Genomic DNA, 20,804 nt, shown 5'->3' with positions numbered 1-20,804 from the left:
TTGCATTGTCCTCCTGGTAAATACCATCGTGTCGAGGAAAAGCAAACTGCATGTAGGAACCGAAATGGTCCTCAACGATAGATGAAGACTTGCGTTGATCCTTTGTTCTTTCCAGAATGACGAGATGAGCTAGGGACTACCACGAAAACATTCCCTGTACCATAAGGCTCCCTCCTCCGGCCTGGGCGATTCCGACGACGCAGCGGCTGTCTGTTCCATGGAGCATACAACGCGATTCATCTGAAAAAGCTACCTGTCGCCATCCAGTGGACGTGCAGTTGCGAGACTGTCGTGCAAATTCGGGCCTTCGTCGCCAATGGTGAGCAGCCAGCATGGGCGCATGAACCAGACGCATGCAGCGGTGGCCCATACGCAGCAACGTTCGTTGGATATTTGTTGAGATACTGTTGGTAGCCCTTGGTTCATCTGGGCGGTTAGTTGCTCAACAATTGCACGTCTATTGATCCATACCCATCCCCGCAGCCGTCGGCCACCCTTGTCATCTATGGCCCGTGGTGCACCCCAGTTGCATGGCGCCGGTTTTGGATAGCGCCATTTGGCCATGAACGGTATACGTTAGCCACGGCGGCTCGCATCAGTTTACAAACTTAACCATTTCGGAAATGCTTCTACCACTGATGTGAAAACCAATGATCATCCCCTTTTGGACGTCAGATCATTACAACAAAGTCTGCAATGTCCACGATACGCTTTACTTACTTTCCCTTGCTGGTGCCGCCACCTGCTGCCTGTGGGTGACTATTGCATGTTGACGTCGAACACATTAATATGAGTGAACCGCGTATTTTATTCGTCGTCGATCTGAAGGAAACCTCATCACCTCCACTCAGTCAAATCTCAGTATCCTTCGGTAATAACACACCTCTTTCGGTTCTCCTCTTTGGCGAGTCTCCTAAATTCCATGATTCACTTCCATACAATGCAATGCTCCAGGTGTACATTCTCGTAAATTTTGCCTCAAAATAAGGCCTATACTTAAACTTACGTTACGTCTCAGGAGAAATGCACTCTTTGCTTATACAGGGCAATTTGTAACCTCATCCCTGATTCGCCCAATGTACCTTTTTTTTCAACGGCAGTAGAATTTCTTTACTTCGTCTACAACGTGGTGCTCAGTTTTACAGTTAAATCTAGCACCGCTCTCATTAACACTACTCATCAATACTGGCACTCATCAATACTTTCTCCTTTGAAAGGTTTTATAGTTTACTCTCACTCAAAACCCTGATGTAGACCATCAAATATCAGCATGTTTCAGTACTGAAATCTCCGTTGACATACAATTTGCCAAATGAAAGATAAGACTTTGGTTTTGACTGATTCATATAAAAGGACATATACATGTTTAATGTGTCTTCGATCCTCCACAGGTACTTTCCTCACCCTGTAATCTGTTGCTCTTATAAATTATAAATGAGGCTATTTCAAATAATAAGGTAAGAAGTTCTTTGAAAGAAAAGTTATATTCAGGAAATGAGTACCTACATCAAATTACAAAGGCACTGGGAAATACTCATTGCCCATTTCGTCAGAGTGGTTATCTTATCATTTGTTTCTTCTTTAATCCGATTCGTCAAATGAGCATAAAATAAATCAAGATCCCGTTCCAGGACTCCTTTAACAACAACCTCCTGAACTGACGTCATACGTTCTGAAATGGCGACTGTACAGTTGTTTCTTTAACTGCCCGAAGAAATGAAGTCGCTTCATGCGACATCCGGTTCCTGCGAAAGATTTTCCAATTAATCCGCTGGAAGCTCCAAACAGATTACATGTAACTGAAGCCATATGTGATCGCTCATTGTTGGAGTAACACGACATCCTTAGAAACCAATTCCAGTCGTTTCCTCAAAATCATCTTCTGCAACGTTCTAGTGTGGTACAATAACTGGCAGCATCCACTGTCTTTTTACAGACGAAACAATAAGTGTGCACCACACCCTGAATGCCCAAAAGAATGATGCATAGCTTCCTTCACGGATACCGTTGGTTTGAACTGGGTATGGGAGGTAAGGGTGGTGGGGAAGAGAAGGGAGAACGTGTTTCCTTAATTATTGAATATCCATCGTATTAAGGTCTTCTCGGCCTGATGTCATCAACTGGAGTGTCATAATATTAATATTAGAGGCATTCATTTAAGTGTTAGTCCTAAAGTATTATTCCACTTCCTCTTTATTTTATCTTGCTGTCTCAGGGAAGACATACACATAAATTAACTTTACAGACTCTCGAATTTTTCTTTCTACGTTTCTTTCGGTAGTTGCAGTTGATTATGAGCTACGCCTTCAGAAAGTATTATCTAGCTTCTACATGAATTCCGAAACCAGTAGACATCATTTCCAGCGTATGATGGTACAGTTCTCACTTTGTCTCCAACGTTTGCATTACTATAAGGAAAGCAAACACCGTGTATAGTGTTACACATGTGACGATTCTACAAACTGGTTTTTAAAAACTTTGCTTTTTGCAAAACACGATGTCTTTCTTTTCTTTGCTTTACCATTGTTCAGCAATATATTTGAAACTTAAGTGTCATCTGCAGTGTGTCCTATTTTCATTAATGTCAATTATTATTGCCTGGTCCGATAGCATGTGAGCCAAAAAATAATGAAAAAATCGTATCTTTCTCTGCTGTAAAATGTTTGTTCTTTTGTTCTTCTACCGTGAACAGCAGTTATGGATATCCTGTAGCTACGTCTTTAAAAAAACTGTCCATGCGTTATGTGTTTCGTGATATGTAATTACGCCCAGTGTTTTCTACACCTTCTTCCACTTGACTGATGCTTGTTATTCCAGTTTTTATTCATAAAACGAATAATTCAGAAAACGTAAGGCTCCACACTTATCGGCTGTGTCACCGCCGCTACTAAGTTGTTCATCATGTTCTTTCTCTCTCTCTCTCTCTCTCCCCCCCCCCCCCCCCCCCCCTCTCTGTGTGTGTGTGTGTGTGTGTGTGTGTGTGTGTGACGGAGAGAGAGAGGGAGAGAGAGAGAGAGAGAGAGAGAGAGAGAGAGAGAGAGAGAGAGGGATTGTTAGGCATGCAGGGGGAGACTGGGAGGAAGAGATGGATTGAGATGCAGTCATTCAGGTAGAGAAATGAGAAAATGTATTCTTTTCTCATAGAGCAGCTTTATGTTTTTGACCATTATGAGAATACTTCACCCTATGTCTGCTGTTGGAAAACTAGTTTAAATATAGCCGTTAAAACTAACTGGAAATAAGAAACCCTCACTTGTTACTTAAGTTGTGCACTGTATCAATAAATTTGTGACGCTTTTTCTTTAACAACTCATGAGATCCTCCTCAAAGTGGCCAAAAACTGCATTACTTTGAAGTTCATAGTGATTTCGAACATGAAGTGCCAGAGAAGCGTCGGAAAATAAACGAGGATGAGTTTCTCATCACAATGATTGTTGGAAAAAAGAAAACCATTCGCTATTATGTGGGACTGGTTAAAAAGAAATACAGTGATGAATATTTAATAAGCTTTTTGAAAAAGTCACTAGCAGTTCCTTCGTATTCCCTGAAAAAGAGAATATCTCCCACTTAGAAAGGCGTGAAATCGCGACAATTTTAAATCCGCCCAACGTCAATAACCGTGGACAGTACTGCGTTGATGATTTGAAAAGTTTCAATGTTTCAGCCTGATCTACCATTTTACACTAAGCAGATTCAGAAGGATGTAGGTTGCAGAAGGTACTGGGAGATGAAGAAGCTTGCACAGGATAGAGTAGCATGGAGAGCTGCATCAAACCAGTCTCAGGACTGAAGACTACAACAACAACATACCATTTGTATGTTGGTCTATCAGTATTGTAATAGTACAAACAATGAATAAGGATCAGTTTTATGTTTCAGTGACCATCAATGACCTCGTAACTTACCCACTATTCAGATTTTTAGGCAGTTCTCACCTCCATTACTACCGAGCTCACTTATGTTAATATGTTGGATGATTTATTTTAGTTTTTTCAAAAAAATATTATTTATTTTTTGGAACCGCTATTGGAATACTGATTTACTTGATTGTGCTATTGTGCTAACATAAAGTACATGTAACTTAATTATTTCCGAAATAAAAAAAAATAAATAAATAAAAATTTACGAAATACTCCAGATTTTTGGGAATGACCCATATACTAGTGTGCAAAAGTATACAGCGAACTTAACTTTCATATGACTTGTCCTGCCAAGTAACATATCTTGATGAAACTTGGGCCATACTAGAAAAAACTGTTACAGTGTAGTACTTTGGGCAACTGAGAGAAATACGCAAAGACATGAACACAAATAATACTTTTATTCAATGACAAAAATTACATTGAAGTCCATGCGATTTATAGTGATCCCGGGACATTACAAAGGCGGGACATGGTTCTCAGCAGCATGTGTATTCACCACAGACGGCATGTTCTGCAATGTGTTCCCATGCTGGCCACAAGTTAGTAAAGACTTTTCTGGTGAGACGTTCCATTCCTACACCAGCGAGTCGAAAACTGCCAGATGGTCATTGGTGCATGAGGACGTGCAGCATTACATCTCTCCAACCCATTCCACACACTTGCTTGATGCGATTTAAGCCGGGCGAACAGGCAGGCCCGTTCATTCGCCGATTGTCTTCTTGTTCAAAGAGGTCCTTCACCTACAACGTGGATGCAGTCGAACATTGTCATCCATAAAAATAAAATTAGAGTCGAATGAGTCCGTGAAAAATCTCATTTGGCGAAGCAGTACAGTTTCACAATAATGCTGAATGGTGAGCGTACCGTGACACAAGTTCTGGCTGTCAGTACGATCTTGCAACATTGTGCCTCTCCATGCTGATCATCGTAGACAATGTTCCCGGGTGTGTTATTTGTTCCCTGCCCTCGCCATGTGAAGGCATGTCGAGCGATGTCCAAAGTGATCGTTTTGGTGGTTCAGGTGTTACGGTGTGGAGAAACGTAATGTTGCATGGGCGTACTAATCTTCTAATCTTTGAACAGGTGTCTTGCAACCCGTCAAAGCTACTGTGACAATACACCAATTACCCGTGTAAGTCTTTTCAGGTGTGAATTCGGTCCTGACTTAATTTTAAAGTATGAGAGTCCGCGAAGTTATTGAACAGCGCAGGTAGAGAAGCTCTTGGATCGAGAACGTATTTGGCGAATGCGTTGGCCAGCCATTTTCCCAACTTAAAACCCGTCGTGCACGTGCGGGATGCGTTGGGAAGAAGTACTGCAGCACATCTACAGGCACCAACAAACGTCCCATAGCTGTCAACGGCGCCGGTGGAGAAGTGGAGCAATGTACCACAAGAACACCTTAACGATCATACAGCCCGCAGGGGAGCACTTTGCAAGGCATGGACAGACGTCTGTAATGGCCATGCACCTCTCAAAGTCCATGCCCTGCCTTTTTTAATGTTTAGGGGACATCATGCATCGCACTGATTTCACTGTAATTAATGTCGTTGAATGAAATTTTCGTTTATATTTCCCTCAGTGCATATTGCTTTCAGTTACCGCACTTGCTTTTTTGTGTATGGCACTAGTTTATCGATTTATATTCCTGGCAGTGACACAAGGTGGGAACGTTGGTTTGGTCTTGTAAGTTCTGCACACCAATATGATAGAGAATGTTCGAACACTAGATTCTATTTAAGGAGATACCTTTGTTTGATTCACTAAGTCTCGCAGAGTGAAACGGAATAAGACTTTCGTGGGCAGCTTTGTCACTGGACTGCAGTCTGGTTTGATGTGTTTTGTTTCATGGTTCCGTTTTACTTCTGATTATGTAAGAGACTAAAATGGTTCTAAATTTAACTTTTGAATATTAAATATTACCATTGTCCGAATAAATGCTAATTACTAACAAAATTATGTAAATGGAGATCTGTCTAATTATAGTAGTGAAAAACAGTCAACTTCTCCTTTCCCGTGATAACTGACACAAAAATAAACACAGCATTAATTAGAAAACGGTGTATGCATCTTATTTTAGTTTTTTCAGACACCCATTTGTAAACAAATAAACTTCCTTCACAATCGGTGTTAATATTTGCCGATTTAGGAAGATCAGTCCAAGGCAAAAAATATTCAATTTTAAGAAATGAATTTTACTCTTTCAGTCACTTATTAGTGCTAAACATTAGTAAAATGTGAGTGAAGTAACCATTATTTAATAAATTTGTATCACAGTCGCTAACCTGAATCAGTTGCATACAAAGCGGGTGAATTTAAGTTTATACCCATTTAATATTTGCATCACTCTACCAAACGAATAAATTATAGGTGAAAATAGAACGCGCAAGAACATGAGAGATATTTGAATGTTTTTGATGTGTGCTTGTTATTGGTTGTATTTTCATGAAGGATATGATAAATTTTTGAAAGATTTAAAACAGAAGTTTGAATGAAGTGTATTTTGCTGCATTTTCATTACAAATTAACAATACAAATTTTTTGTTACTCCTGGCCTGTCGGAAGGTTGTTTTTGGTTTGGGATCTCGCATAAATCAATTTAATTATTTCATCACCATCGACAAAACGCCAAGTATTCCAACATTCGTGGGTATAACATCCACACCGACACTAATACAGTCCAATCTAAAGTTCAGTTCACTCTTCAGGCGGAAGCAGATATTTAAAAAAGGATTTTGTAGATATCAATGGAATGTGTAGTATCAATTTTTAGGGTTCTGAGATGTTCAGAACACCGAATTTAATACTGCTCCCTATGTAAACAAGCTGGCATGAACTCAGTATTAAGTAACAGGTAGCACCTAAGTCAAGTGTATCTCCAAACGGTTTATTATTCTTGAAGTGTTAGTGCACTTTGCAGTGCGTTATTTGAAGTATGTTTATGCCGTCGTTTCACGCCCTTTTGATATTTCTGTGACGTTATGTTAGTGTGTATCGTGCAATCTTCCACACAAAGTATTATTGTTATCTTCTGTTCCGTATATAGTTCTTCCTGGCTCTTTTGTGTGATTGGCTGTATATAAAAGGTTTATTTTCCCTTCTCACAAGGTTCTGTTAAGAAACTTCCTGGCAGAATAAAACTGTGTGCCCGACCGAGACTCGAACTCGGGACCTTTGCCTTTCGCGCGCAAGTGCTCTACCAACTGAGCTACCGAAGCGCGACTCACGCCCGGTACTCACAGCTTTACTTCTGCCAGTACCTCGTCTTCTACCTGTAAAGTTTGGAAGGTAGGAGACGAGGTACTGGCAGAAGTAAAGCTGTGAGTACCGGGCGTGAGTCGTGTTTCGGTAGCTCAGTTGGTAGAGCACTTGCCCGCGAAAGGCAAAGGTCCCGAGTTCGAGTCTCGGCCGGGCACACAGTTTTAATCTGCCAGGAAGTTTCATATCAGCGCACACTCCGCTGCAGAGTGAAAATCTCATTCTGGAGGTTCTGTTAAGTCCGTGTAAAATGTTTCTAGAGCTTAGTGTTAGTGTATCAGTGAGTAATTGCTCTAGTAAGTGTCCCATATATCCGAAAAATATGTTGGTTGTTGATTTCACGTATGGTGATGCCTGGAAAATTGAATTTCTTATCTACTTCTGTCTAAAGAGCGAATTCAATTTCTGTGTGGATTGCATTGATGTCGAAGAGTAGCTTATTTACCTAAGTATTCGTCGCACATGTGCCACGCTAAATGAATTATAGAAAGAATTGTTTTAAAATAAGTCATGATCGCCTTTGACTTTAAGGCTCTGTAGCCATTATCAAGTGCTAACTGTAGAAGCAATATACATAGAATTCTATTATCATGCCATTGCTGTGGTAGTTATATGATAGTTTGGGTTGTTGATTTTTAATACGTCATTTTACAGTCAAAAATGACCGTGGTGTACATCTACATCTACATCTACATGGATATCCTGCAAATCACATTTAAGACCCTGGCAGAGGGTTCATCGAATCACCTTCACAATTCTCTATTATTCCAATCTCGTATAGAGCGCGGAAAGAATGAACACCTGTATCTTTCCGTACGAGCTATGATTTCCCTTATTTTATCGTGGCGATCGTTCCTTCCTATGTAAGTCGGTGTCCACAAAATATATTAGCATTCGGAGGAGAAAATTGGTGATTCGAATTTCCTAAGAAGATTCCGACGCAACGAAAAACGCCTTTGTTTTAATTATTTCCAGCCCAAATCCTGTATCATTTCTGTGACACTCTCCTCCATATTTCGCTATAATACAAAACGTGAGGCCTTTCTTTGAACTTCTTCGATGAACTCCGTCAGTCCTACTGGTAATGATCCCACACCGCGCAGCAATATTCTTAAAGAGGACGGACAAGCGTAGTGTAGGCAATCTCCTTAGTAGGTTTGTTACATTTTCTAAGTGTTCTGCCAATAAAACGCAGTCTTGGGTTAGCCTTCCCCACAACATTTTTATGAGTTCCTTCCAATTTAAGTTTTTCGCAATTGTATCACCTAGAGATCTAGTTGAATTTACGGCTTCTTGATTGGACTGATTTATCGTGTAACCGAAGTTTAACGAGTTCCTTTTAGCACTCATGTGGATGACCTCACACTTTTCGTTATTTAGGGTCAACCGCCACTTTCCACACCATTCAGATATCTTTTCTAAATCATTTTCCGATTTGTTTCGATCTTCTGATGACTTTATTAGTCGATAAACGACAGCGTCATCTGCAAACAACCGAAGACAGCTACTCAGATTGTCTCTCAAATCGTTTATATAAATGAGGAACAGCGAAGGACCTATAACACTACCTTGGGGAACGCCAGATATCACTTCTGTTTTACTCGATGACCTTCCGTCAATTACTACGAGCTGTGACCTCTCTGGCAGGAAATCACAAATCCATTCACATAACTGGGACGACATTCCATAAGCACACAATTTCACTACAAGTCGCTTGTGTAGTACAATCTCGAAAGCCTTCAGGAAATCCAGAAATACTGAATCGATCTGAAATCCCCTGTCAATAGCACTCATCGCTTCATGTGAAAAAAGAGCTAGTTGTGTTTCACAGGAACGATGTTTTCTAAACCCTTGTTGACTGTGTGTCAATACACCGTTTTCTTCGAGGTAATTCATAACATTTGAACACAATATATATTCCAAAAATCTTGGTTTGAATTCTGGAACATTTACATCGTCTTCTTTTGTGAAGGCATTTCGGAAGGCTGTGTTTAGTATCGACGTTATGGACCGGTACCTACTACCTACTACCTTTCTTGAATATTGGTGTGACCTGTGCAACTTTCTAGTATTTGGGTACGGATCTACCATCGGGTGAAAGGTTGTATATGATTATTAAGTATGGAGCTAATGCATCAGCACACTCCGAAAGGAACCTAATTGGTATACATTCTGAACCAGAAGACTTGCTTTTATTAAGTGTTTAAGGTTGCTTCACTACTCTGAGGATATTTATTTCTACGTTACTCATGTTGACAGCTGTTCTTGATTCGAATTCTGGAATATTTACTTCGTCTTCTTTTGTGAAGGCATTTCGGAAGGCTGTGTTTAGTAACTCTGCTTTGGCAGCACCGTCTTCGATAGTATCTCCATTGCTATCGCGCAGAGAAGGCACTGTTAGTTTCTTGCCGCTAACATACTGCACATACGACCACAATCTCTTTGGGTTTTCTGCCAGGTCTTGAGACAAGGTTTCGTTGTGGAAACTGTTATAAGCATCTCGCATTGAAGTCCGCGCTAGATTTCGAGCTTCTGTAAAAGATTGCCAATCTTGGGGATTTTGCGTCTGCTTCAATTTTTCATGTTTGTTTCGTTGTTTCTGCAACAGTGCTCTAACCCGTTTTGTATACCAAGGAGGATCAGCTCCGTTGTTTGTTAATTTATTTGGTATAAATATTTCAGTAGATGCCGACACTATTTCTTCGAATTCAAGCTACATCTGGTCTACACTTACATCATTAATTTGGAATGAATGGAGATTGTCTCTCAAGAAGGCGTCAAGTGAATTTATATCTGCTTTTTTGAATAGCTATATTTTTCTCTTATTTTTCGTTGGTTTGGGTTTCCAGCATTCAGTCTCGCTACGACAACCCTGTGTTCACTAATCTCTGAATCAGTTTTCATGCTCGTTATTAATTCAGCATTATTTGTTGCTAAGAGGTCAAGTGTGTTTTCACAACGTTTACTATTAGCGTGGGCTCATGAACTAATTGATCGAAATAATTTTCAGAGAATGCGTATAGCACAATTTCGGATAATATTTTATGCATACCTCCGGAATTGAACATGTATTTTCGCTAACATATCGAGGGGAAATTAAAGTCACCACCAACTATTATCGTATGAGTCGGGTACGTGTTTGAAATCAAACTCAAGTTTTCTTGGAACCATTCAGCAACTGTATCATTCGAATGTTTCGGTCCGTAAGAGGATCCAATTATTATTTTATTCCAGTTGTCAACAAAGACCTCTGTCCACACTAACTCACAGGAAGCATCTGCTTCAATTTCGCGACAAGTTGAACTACTTCTGACAGCAACAAACGCGCCACGGCCAACCGTGTATAGCCTATCCTTTCGGAACGCCATTAGGTTCTTCGCAAAAATTTCGGCTGAGCTTACATCCGGCTTTAGCCAGCTTTCAGTGACTATAACATTTGAGCATCAGTGCTTTCTATTAGCGCTTGGTGCTCTGGTACTTTCTTAATACAGCTACGACAATTTATAACTGTTGTACCAATGGTTCCTGTATCTACGTTCTCCCTGTGTTCAGCCTGCACCCTTTGTGACTGAAGTCCTTCTTGTGTTTTCCCGAGACCCTCTAACCTAAAAAAACCGCCCAGTCCACGATAGCACAGCCCCTGCTACCCGTGTAGCCGCCTCTTGCGTATAGTGCACCTGACCTATTCAGCGGAACTCGAAACCCAACCACTCTTTGGCGCAACTCGAGGAATTTCCAGCCTACACTGTCGCAGAACCATCTGAGCCTCTGATTCAGACCTTCCACTCGGTTCTTTACCAGAGGTCCGCAGTCGGTCCTATCGAGCATGCTGTAGACGGTCAGCCCTGCTTTCATCTTGCAAGCAAAACTGTCAGCCTTTACCACTTCTGTTAGCCGCTCGAAACGAGAGAGAATCTCTTCTGATCCAAAGTGACACACATCATTGGTACCGAAGTGAGCAACCACCTGCCGTTGGCTGCACCCTGTGCTGTAATTTTAAAACTTTTACGTGACTGAGAACCCACCTACAAAGAGTTAATCAACATACAAAGAAACTTCCTCAAATAAAATCTTCGCGCTAAGACAACTTCTACAGCCCTAAAACGTGTGCCTGTCCATCGTACCCTCTCTGCCCATCTCCCCCCTTCCCCTCCTTGTATATATAAACACACAAACAAACAACAAACATATTAAACCAACCAACAATGTGCACTACTTGTTATATTTTACAGAAATAATAATACCCATTGAGTATGACAGAAAGTTGTCGCTACGTGTATGGGAAATTACTGAGACAGACGAAGAATATTATGTTTTGCAGGATATGGAGAATTTAAAACTCCAAAAAACACGGAAAAATTACACGAGGAGGTAGATTATTTCTGTTATTTTGCTGCACTGTTTACACGGCGGCCAGTCGGCATCGGGCGGTCCTCCGACTCGAAGTTACATTTTTTTGTTACCTTCTCTCTAATGGTGTTATGCTCTTGGTAACTAGATTTTGTGATTGTCAGCTGACTTTGTTAATCTTACTTTCATTACTCATGATTATGTAAGGTCACCCAGCCAGTGAGCAAGGTATCACGAATTCTTATTGCTTTTCCTGGAATTTACACTCCCTCCTCTAGGTGGACATGGCGTACACTATTTACTCTGTATCATGATTGCTCGGACCTCATTCCGACAATAAGACTGCACACTTCCATGACCTCCTTGCATGGCTAACCTTCTGCATTACAATGAGGGGCATACAATTGTATACCGTTCCAATGGTCCAAATGGCTCCAAGCACTATGGGACTTAACATCTGAGGTCATCGGTCCCCAAGAACTTAGAACTACTTAAATCTAACTAACCGAAGGACATCACACACATCCTTGCCCCAGGCAGGATTCGAACCTCCGACAGTAGCAGCAGCGCGGTTCCGGACTGATGCGCCTAGAACCGCTCGGTCACAGCGGCCGGTCTTGTAAACCATATACCTGAACACAGCCTCTTCGTTTTAAATGAATCCTTTTATTTGACAAGAGCACCATTCAGATGCTAAAAACCTCGTTCATCCTGGCCACGATCCACTTGCACATGTACAAGAGTAAGAGTTAGTTCACGAAGGCCTAGACAAAGATATGCTGAAGACATTCACAGCGCACGTAACAGACACTGCTTGCACCTTGGGAACCACTCCTAAGATCTATCACTAAGATGGACAGATTACTTAATGAAAAGTATATCAAATAGCAGTTCTTATCCTGCTGCTGAAACATGCCTCTACCTGATAGAGAGGCGCTTGTTTTTCTGGTACTAGATAGAGCCACTCTTGATACGCCTAGTGAACCATCACAAGGAAAGTGTATAGAGTTTATGTTTCATTGGTTAGGCTTTGAATCGATAAAAATAAAAAAAATGAAAAAGGAATCAGATCAGTGTGTCTAATTTATTTAAATAAATAACACTGTGTGTTGTTCCATGTATTGAATTGTATCATAGTTAAAAAAAAGGTTTAAATGTATACGCCAATTTATTTAATGAATGGTGTAATGGGATTGCGGACAGGAACTTTAAATAAATCGTGTTTGACATTCAGAGGCGTAAGATGACTGGATGTATTTCGGGCAAAAGTTGCACTACATGTTTCCAGCTACTGAATTTTACACGGGAGGTGTGACCATATCGCTTACGGTTTGTCTCCATTTCCCCATACTAATCTACATCTACATCTATACTCTGCAAACCAACGTGAAATGCATGGCAGAGGGTACGTGCAACTGCGCCAGTTGTTAGGGTTTCTTTCCGTCCCATTCACGTATGCAGCGCGGACAGGATGACAGGTTGAATGCCTGTGTGCGTTGTGTAATTATTCTGATTTTATCCTCACGATCCCTACGTGAGCGATACGTAGGGGCTCGTAGTATATTCCTAGAGCTATCATTTAAAGCCGATTCTGGAAACTATGTTAGTGTACTTTCTCCGAATAGTTTTCGTCTATCTTCATGGAAGTACAGCCAATAATCATTAAAAGATGCTAAGCGGAATCCTTACGTGACCTGTCGTGAAACTGTTCTGTGTTTTCCCACAATGGCTACTGTGTCGGTCAGGAGCAACTTTCTTCCCTTAGAACTGTCGTGAGGACAAAAAACGTTTTGTCTCCCAGAAGCGCTAGAGAAAAACGGAAAGGTTTTATTTCGTGAAACTGTACTAAAGAACTGAGCGCTCTGATAGTAATATCAGAAATTGAGTCCGCCTTCATGCAAAACACCTGGTTATTCGTTTAGTTCTTTATTATCCCAAACTAGTTTTGGCGACAAATATCACCATCATCAGTGGTTTTTTTAAAATCTAAAACATGCAGAAAATGGCATGGTTGTACAAAACAGTAAAACGTTATTACATTTTTACAATTCGTCTTTTGAAATATAGTTTTCTATTGATACTTTCATAATACCATATTTATTGTATGTTACAGCATGCTTTAAACAATTATTGACGCTGTTTGCGACATATTTTTGTGCTCTTTTTTTTCTCTGTTGCCGTCTTTTTACTTAGCGAACATCATGTCATCTGCAAACATGTGAGCGGCTGTTAGAAAACGAATACTAAAAGCTGGACTTCGTATGTCAGCAGTATATACTTGGGGTTGTGGCAGTCTTGTGGAAACCAGTTATTTATGTGTACTCAGCTGTTGCTTAGCTATTCGTGTACTCACGTTCGTTGGATGGTATGTGGCTGCTTTTGTAATATCTCTTTATATTAGATGAATTATTCTGATACAATTCTACCCTCCAATGACGCTTACTAATTTTCTATCTTCATACTCGCAGAATCCATGCGCAAAGTAGTTTCATACAATAGCTATGCCACGAGCGCATAATTATTCTTTGTAGTACTCTCTCTGGTGGTTGTCAGAAAAAAGCTTCCGAGATTGTCTTCGTGCCGATTATCCTGTGCATTGTTTGAAGAATTGTAATCTGAATATTGACTTATATGACAAAAGATAACTGATACGAAATTGTATGATTAAAAGGGAAATATATATATATATATATATATATATATATATATATATATATATATTGCTCCTTCATACAAAAGGTGTGTAACAATTTACATTATTTGACATTTGAGAATTAATGTTATTTATTCATCGATATATTGCGTGGTTGTTAAACAGAAGGGAACTTCCGAAAGACTGGATACGAACCTGCATTTAATAATCCAAGAGCTCCATTACTTCTTCGGAAGGTTAAACTTCATCAAAGCCAAATATCCGCTTTATCTGAAGTTTTCCGACTGATTATACAACGCTCCCAAAAATACGAGGCATTTTATTTGTACAGATTAGCAGACTGCCGCAAAGCACGAGCCTCCAGAGAAGAAGAATCATCGCCATATTTCATTCTAACAAGTACAATTTCTGAATCATTTCGAGTGACTGAGTTATGACTGTGTTTCCTATTATGAATTATTGATTGCTCGAACGAATTGAGAACTACATAATTACATAGATAGGAGGAAAAATTATACTTGTGTACACAGAAAAACAAAACTTTTGCACTAGTTTGGGATAATAAAGAACTAAACGAATAACAAAGTGTTTTGCATCAAGGAGGACTCAATTTCCGATATTACTGTTTTTCTATCTAGACACGGACCAAATGCAAGAATTCCAAGATAATATTGTTGAGCGTTCTGATGCATATATATAATTCTGAGTTGGTGTTGACCTGAATCTTATAGCGCTATTAGTTTCAAGTAAGAGAAATAGTTTTGTAAGACAGAGACTTGATGTTTGAAGGGAAGTAAGTATGGAAACGACTTCACCCGGGCCACAACAAGCATTGTAATACGCGGTCTTCTCTGACACAATAGTCTCTTCGGGGCAATAAGAAACGCTGTGTAGTTGCAATGGGCGCTTTATCGTCCGGTCGTCACTTCCAAGGAAATCGAGTGCAGGGCAGCCTGCCGCCTGCCTGAGTGTCAATAAATATTAACGCGACTGGAGACGAGCCGTAGAAGGCGCAGGAAACGGAAGGAAATCCAACGGCACGGCAAGTAACGAGGTGTTGAGTGGGACGGTGTTGGAGGAAGGGGAAGGGACGAGAGGCTGGGGGCGTGACACAAGGAGCTGCGGCTGCAGGTGAGGTGAGGGAACAAGCGACGGCTGTCAGCCGAGCCTCCGTCGCCTAGCAGCGGGGATTACGGCGGAGTGGGAGCAGCGAGCAAGTCAATTCAAAACCTGCTGAACTTTCAAGTTCATTGTTCGCGAGCCAAGTTCTCGAATCCCCCCCAAAGAAATCCCCCACCGACTCCCAGCGCGCACCTCCGATTGCCGCGCTGCACCCTTTCCGGCCACCGACCTCGCCGCAGTTCCTGTGCGATCGCGCCTACCGGGGAGGTGTATAAAGACGGAGAAGTATGAAAAGACGCGAAGCGAAGAAAGCGGCACTGCCAGCGGAAGCAGGATGAAGGGGGGGGGGGTGGGGGGGAGGGAGAGCAGTCGCCACCCGCGCATGCGCGCGGCCTCGGCTACTACAGCACGCCGTATTGAAATCGCGACGGGCAGTTTCGCCAAGCGGCCACAGAACACTCGTTTCGGTTCGGCTGGAAGCCGTCAGTCGGACAGCGCAGCGAGCCGGGCCGCGCACACGCCCGCACTGGCGGCCGGCTTTATAAAGTTTACCAATCAAACAGAGATGGCGAAGTCGTTGTGAAATGTAAATGGCCCGGAACTTTAGTGCGCACCCTCTCAATACGGCTGCCGGCGGCCCGTGTTTTATTGCCGTAACCCTTTGCGATCCGGCCCCGCGCTGTCGGCCCAGTTCGGCCGTAAGGCAAACTTTGGCAGCGCGCACCGAGCGGGCAGGCCTGCCAACCACCCCTTCCAGTACAAAACCAGCCCGGTCGGTTGGCGCAGTGCTGCGGCTTCGGTGGCCGGGTGCTGTTACGTTGCCGCCACCGCCACCACCCTCCGCTGTTTCCGGGGCGTGACACTGTTGCGGCTGGCGACCCGCTGTCCGCGCTGGAAGGAAAAAAAAAAACACACACACACACACACTGGGCGCATACGCAGGAGAGAAAGAGAGAAATACGGAGACGAGGGACAGCAGGAAAGAATCGGGGGGGATGAAACTGGGAATAACAGAGCTGAAGAGGAGGAAAGGCCTCACTGCTTTCCGAGAGATCGTTGACAGGACGCAGCCCGCAGTGCGACGAATTTATAAAATTTGTGGCAGCCGCCGTATTGAAATCTGATCACCCGGAAAACGACGTATTTCTGGCCGTTCGTCTCATGAGTAAAACGTTTCAGCGAGTTATCCTTTACCACAGACATCGTTCTAATTTATAGTATAAGCAATTGGGTCTAATGTAAGGACACAGCGACATGTGAATAATAAATGGACTGACCTCGACACACCTGCTGATAAATTATCGATTGCATTACATTAAGAGTACAGTCCAACACACCCGTACGGAACAACACACATCAAAACTGAGAATGATGTCACCAGCACAGTGATATTGACTATAGTTTATTTACTTTCGAATTTTCGTCTTCGAGATTCCTCGAGTCCACAGGTTTCTATTATGTAGTCGACTTCGCTCCTTTTCTCCCTCTCGGATCCAACTCTCCATAGCTTCTTTGGCTATCTACTGTCAGCAATGCGTTCTAAATAGTCATACTGTAGCAACATCTTAGTCTCAGTAGCTTCCATTACTTTCCCTTGCATTTCCCCTTTATTTTAAATTTCTTCGTTTTTGGTGTCGTCTAATGCTGAAAATCCAGCACTTTGTCCGCAATCATCCTTTTTGACGGCTAGTGGTTGACTATTTCTTTCTTTTTTTTTTAATTCAAGTACTTCTGATCCATTTATATATCTTCCAATCCACATGCGGCAACGGCCTTGCCGCAGTGGCTACACCGGTTCCCGTGAGATCACCGAAGTTCAGCGCTGTCGGGCGTGGCCGGCACTTGGATGGGTGACCGTCCAGCCGCCATGCGCTGTTGCAATTTTTCTGTGTGCACTCCGCCTCGTGATACTAGTTGAGGAGCTACTCGACCGAATAGTAGCGCCTCCGGTCAAAGGAAACCATCATAACGACCGGGAGAGCTGTGTGCTGACCCCTCGTCCCTCCTATCCGCATCCTCAACTGAGGATGCTCCCGATGGGCCACTTGTGGCCTGAGGACGGAGTGCAATCCATATGTGGCATTCAGCAAACTAGTGCTCTACAGTATGGGTTAAAACCAGTCTTGGTTGCAATTGCAGTTTTTTATTTTTCAACGACGCGTTTCGCTTTATTTAGGCATCTTTAGGATATTTTAATTCGGTATTTCTTAGAAGAATCCTTTAGTCAGTGGAGCCAAAGGGCATCGTCGAATATATCAGGTCAACATCGCCTTCGTTAAACTCAGTAACAACTTTTCTAAATGGACGCGAGTGACACCAAGATCTGCATAACGCGTTCCCGTTCACAGGAGCACGTAACAGAATAAGATGAGAGTTCAGCTAGTAAGCCTATATATGCTTTCTGCTACTATTTTGAATATAAACTTTCTCTGTATGTTTGTGACGCCACTCCGAACTGTCCAACAACACGTTTCCTACGTCCAATCTTATTTTTAATATCTTCAAATGGTTCAAATGGCTCTGAGCACTACGGGAATTAACAGCTGTGGTCATCAGTCCCCTAGAACTTAGAAATACTTGAACCTAACTAACTTAAGGACATCACACACATCCATGCCCGAGGCTAGATGCGAACCTGCGACCGTAGCGGTCACGCGGTTTCAGATTGAAGCGCCTAGAACCGCACGGCCACATCGGCCGGCGACAACCAAATCTTATATAATTTTATATCTTCCTCTTTCTTGTTAAAATTATTACGTTTTTTATAAATCTCAATAGCCTCTCTGTACATGTGCGCATGATAATGCGGTGTTTTCGATATGATGTTCGTATCAATGAATTTTATTTCATGATCAACCTCATGGTAAACCCGTTACGATACGGCCGATTTATCCATATACCCCAGCTGGTAACACTCGTCTGCTTGAACGCAAGAGGAATTGCCGCCTGAGACATACGGATAAATCGGCCGTGGCGGAATATGTTTACCAAGAGGGTGATCATGAAATAAAATTCAGTGAGACGAGAGTCATATCAAAAACATCACACTGTCATGCGCGCATCTACAGAGAGGCTATTGAGTTTATGAACGCCGTAATAATTTTATCAAAGAAAAGGGAGATGTGTTAAATTAGATAAAATTTTTATGTCAACGTTGGACTGTATCGATGACGATCGATTGCTTTTAATCGAGAATGTTGGCATTACCGGAGATAATCTCGTAGCTGACGTTCTATGAAGGAAGCTGGTGCTCTCTACACTGCCTTTATATTCGGTGCTACCTCGAAATCTCGTCCAAATGCCTCTATTTTCTTCTGAAGATGTATCCTGCTAAAGTCAGTTTCTAGCTGTAACACGGTAATTTATGTTACTATAAGATGAAAACGACTGTAAATATACAACCTGTTTGAAATGAAAGTTAGTTCGTCTACAGCTATGCAGTGAACGAAACGGAAAACAAAAATAGTGTGAGGATTGGTGATGAAGCTGTTACGGTACAAAGGGCTGAAAACACAAAGTCAGGTGATGAATGTTTTAACAGATATCAAGAGCTTATCTTCTTTCACATAACCATATTTCTAAAGTTTGTATTGGAGATTAAGTGTTCGACTGACAGAGAAACGAAACCACTCAGTAACTAAGCATAATTTTCTTTAACAAAGAACTTTTCAGATGATGCGGTGATTGATATAATTATACGTTTCCCTTTTTCGGTTCAGTCGACAATATCAGTTTCTTATCCGCAGTATAATTAAACCACCGTGTTGTTGCTACGGTCTTCACCGTGAAGCCCGGTGAAACGCAGATCTCCTCACAAGGCTATTCTTTGCTAGACATCATCTACGTATATTTACTGTAACCCACGGCCGTTAGAATCTGCTTTATGAAATAAATTTCTCACTTTTCACTGTAGTTTTTACACCCCTGCCTCCCTCCCCATCTTCATACTCCCCCACACATGCACGTAGATCAATAATCGCAATAAATTCCTTTTTTCGCCGATTTCGAGTGCGGAGAATATGACTTATTAACCAATCCGTTTTTTTGATCAAATATGCAACAATTTCTTTAATCCAATTCGATTCAGCACTTCCCCATCAAACATCCGATCAAATCCTCAACACACTTCTGTAGCACTACATTTCAAAAGCTTTTGTTTTTTCCTTGCCTGAACTGCTTGTCGCCGACATTTCAACCGTCATGTGCTTTGCTGCTCAAATAGAAAATCTTCTTTCTACTTACAGTGTCTCATTTACGAATCAAATTCTCCAGAATCGTCCGAATAAATTCGATTCCATTCCATTTGTCTTATTTAGTGTTGTGAATGTTCAGATGAACATGACAATCTCTTTTCAAGATACATTCCATCCCATCCAACTGCTCTTTACCGCCTGTGACAGCATTGCGACCTAGTGAGTTCTCTTGGCGGCCAGCACGTGTTCCATAATGATGGGCACTGGGTGTTCGAGGTGGAAGTAACATATCGCCTGTTCCAGAAGAACAACGAAAGTGAGACTGAGTGATCCTGATCGGTCCTATTTAAAGCCTCAGACCCAGAGAGAAAACACCCTTCAGTGACGGTTAGCACTACTTTTATTGCGCCCCCGTAAAAGAAAATACTATATCACTTTTATAAGAAGGGGAGCTCAAAAGATCCGTTGCTATTATTTAGCAGGGCTTACTAGCCAATTACAATGCAGCAGATACCGTTCTATTCATGGTGTCACCTTACACACAGTCACCATCATCCGTCACATTGCTGAAAATATTAATAATTGCAAGATATTACATAATAATTAAAGTAATCCAAAAACGTTTATGCGGCTAACGAGTAAGAAGTAAATTTTGTCTCTCTCTCTTTCCCTCTAACTCTCTCTCCCTTTCTCTTCGTAATACATTTTTTTCGTATCTCTCCCTATCTCAGAGTCTCTCTCTCTCTCTCCACTCGGGAATACATAATTATTGAAACAACTATTCAAACTTTAGCTGTAAGTAATTATTTATTTGCTAAACAAACTATCACGTTTAAAATCAGTTAAGCGTACAGATATTTTGGGAAAATAATTATATTAAACCCTCCAATCATTTCTCCATAAACTACCTACAACAGACATTTGAGCACGCAGATTTGAAATTGTCACCTGGCCATTCATACACCGAATTCTCAAGGTGCACGAAGCAATCCACCCACTGAAAAGCACGCACTCAGTTCCTTTCCTTAAACTTAGTTCATTGGAGTTTGCGCTCCTCATCTACTGACTTCATCGACAGAAGGTTAAATACTGTTCCTCGTTCGTCCTTCCCAATTACGTACATATACAAACGGAAGCGAAACATAGAAATGATTACCAAGTTGGGATTTCAATCCATGTCTCACGTTCACTAGGCAGATGCACTAACACCTACGCCATACTGTCACAGTACCTTTGCACAATTGCACGGACTACCATAGTATACCTCCATCTTCAAACCCAATACCCAATCACGGCTCAGCTCAC

At 41.7% G+C, this 20,804-nt stretch overlaps 1 protein-coding gene and 1 non-coding gene across 2 annotated transcripts in view; one reads left to right on the top strand and one right to left on the bottom strand.

The window, feature by feature from the left end:
* The window catches only part of LOC124613777 (nephrin-like), a 1,004,503-nt gene that overhangs the window by 760,238 nt on the left and 223,461 nt on the right, over positions 1-20,804 (bottom strand). The gene's annotated exons all lie outside the window — the stretch shown is intronic.
* Trnas-cga lies at positions 7,266-7,340 on the top strand. The gene has a single exon. It is a non-coding gene; the product is annotated as a tRNA-Ser (tRNA).

This window comes from Schistocerca americana, chromosome 4 (genome assembly GCF_021461395.2).
Source record: "Schistocerca americana isolate TAMUIC-IGC-003095 chromosome 4, iqSchAmer2.1, whole genome shotgun sequence".
In the NCBI taxonomy this organism is placed as follows: domain Eukaryota; kingdom Metazoa; phylum Arthropoda; class Insecta; order Orthoptera; family Acrididae; genus Schistocerca; species Schistocerca americana.
The sequence above is the reverse complement of the archived record's forward strand: the minus strand, read 5'-3'. Positions and strand labels throughout refer to the sequence as shown.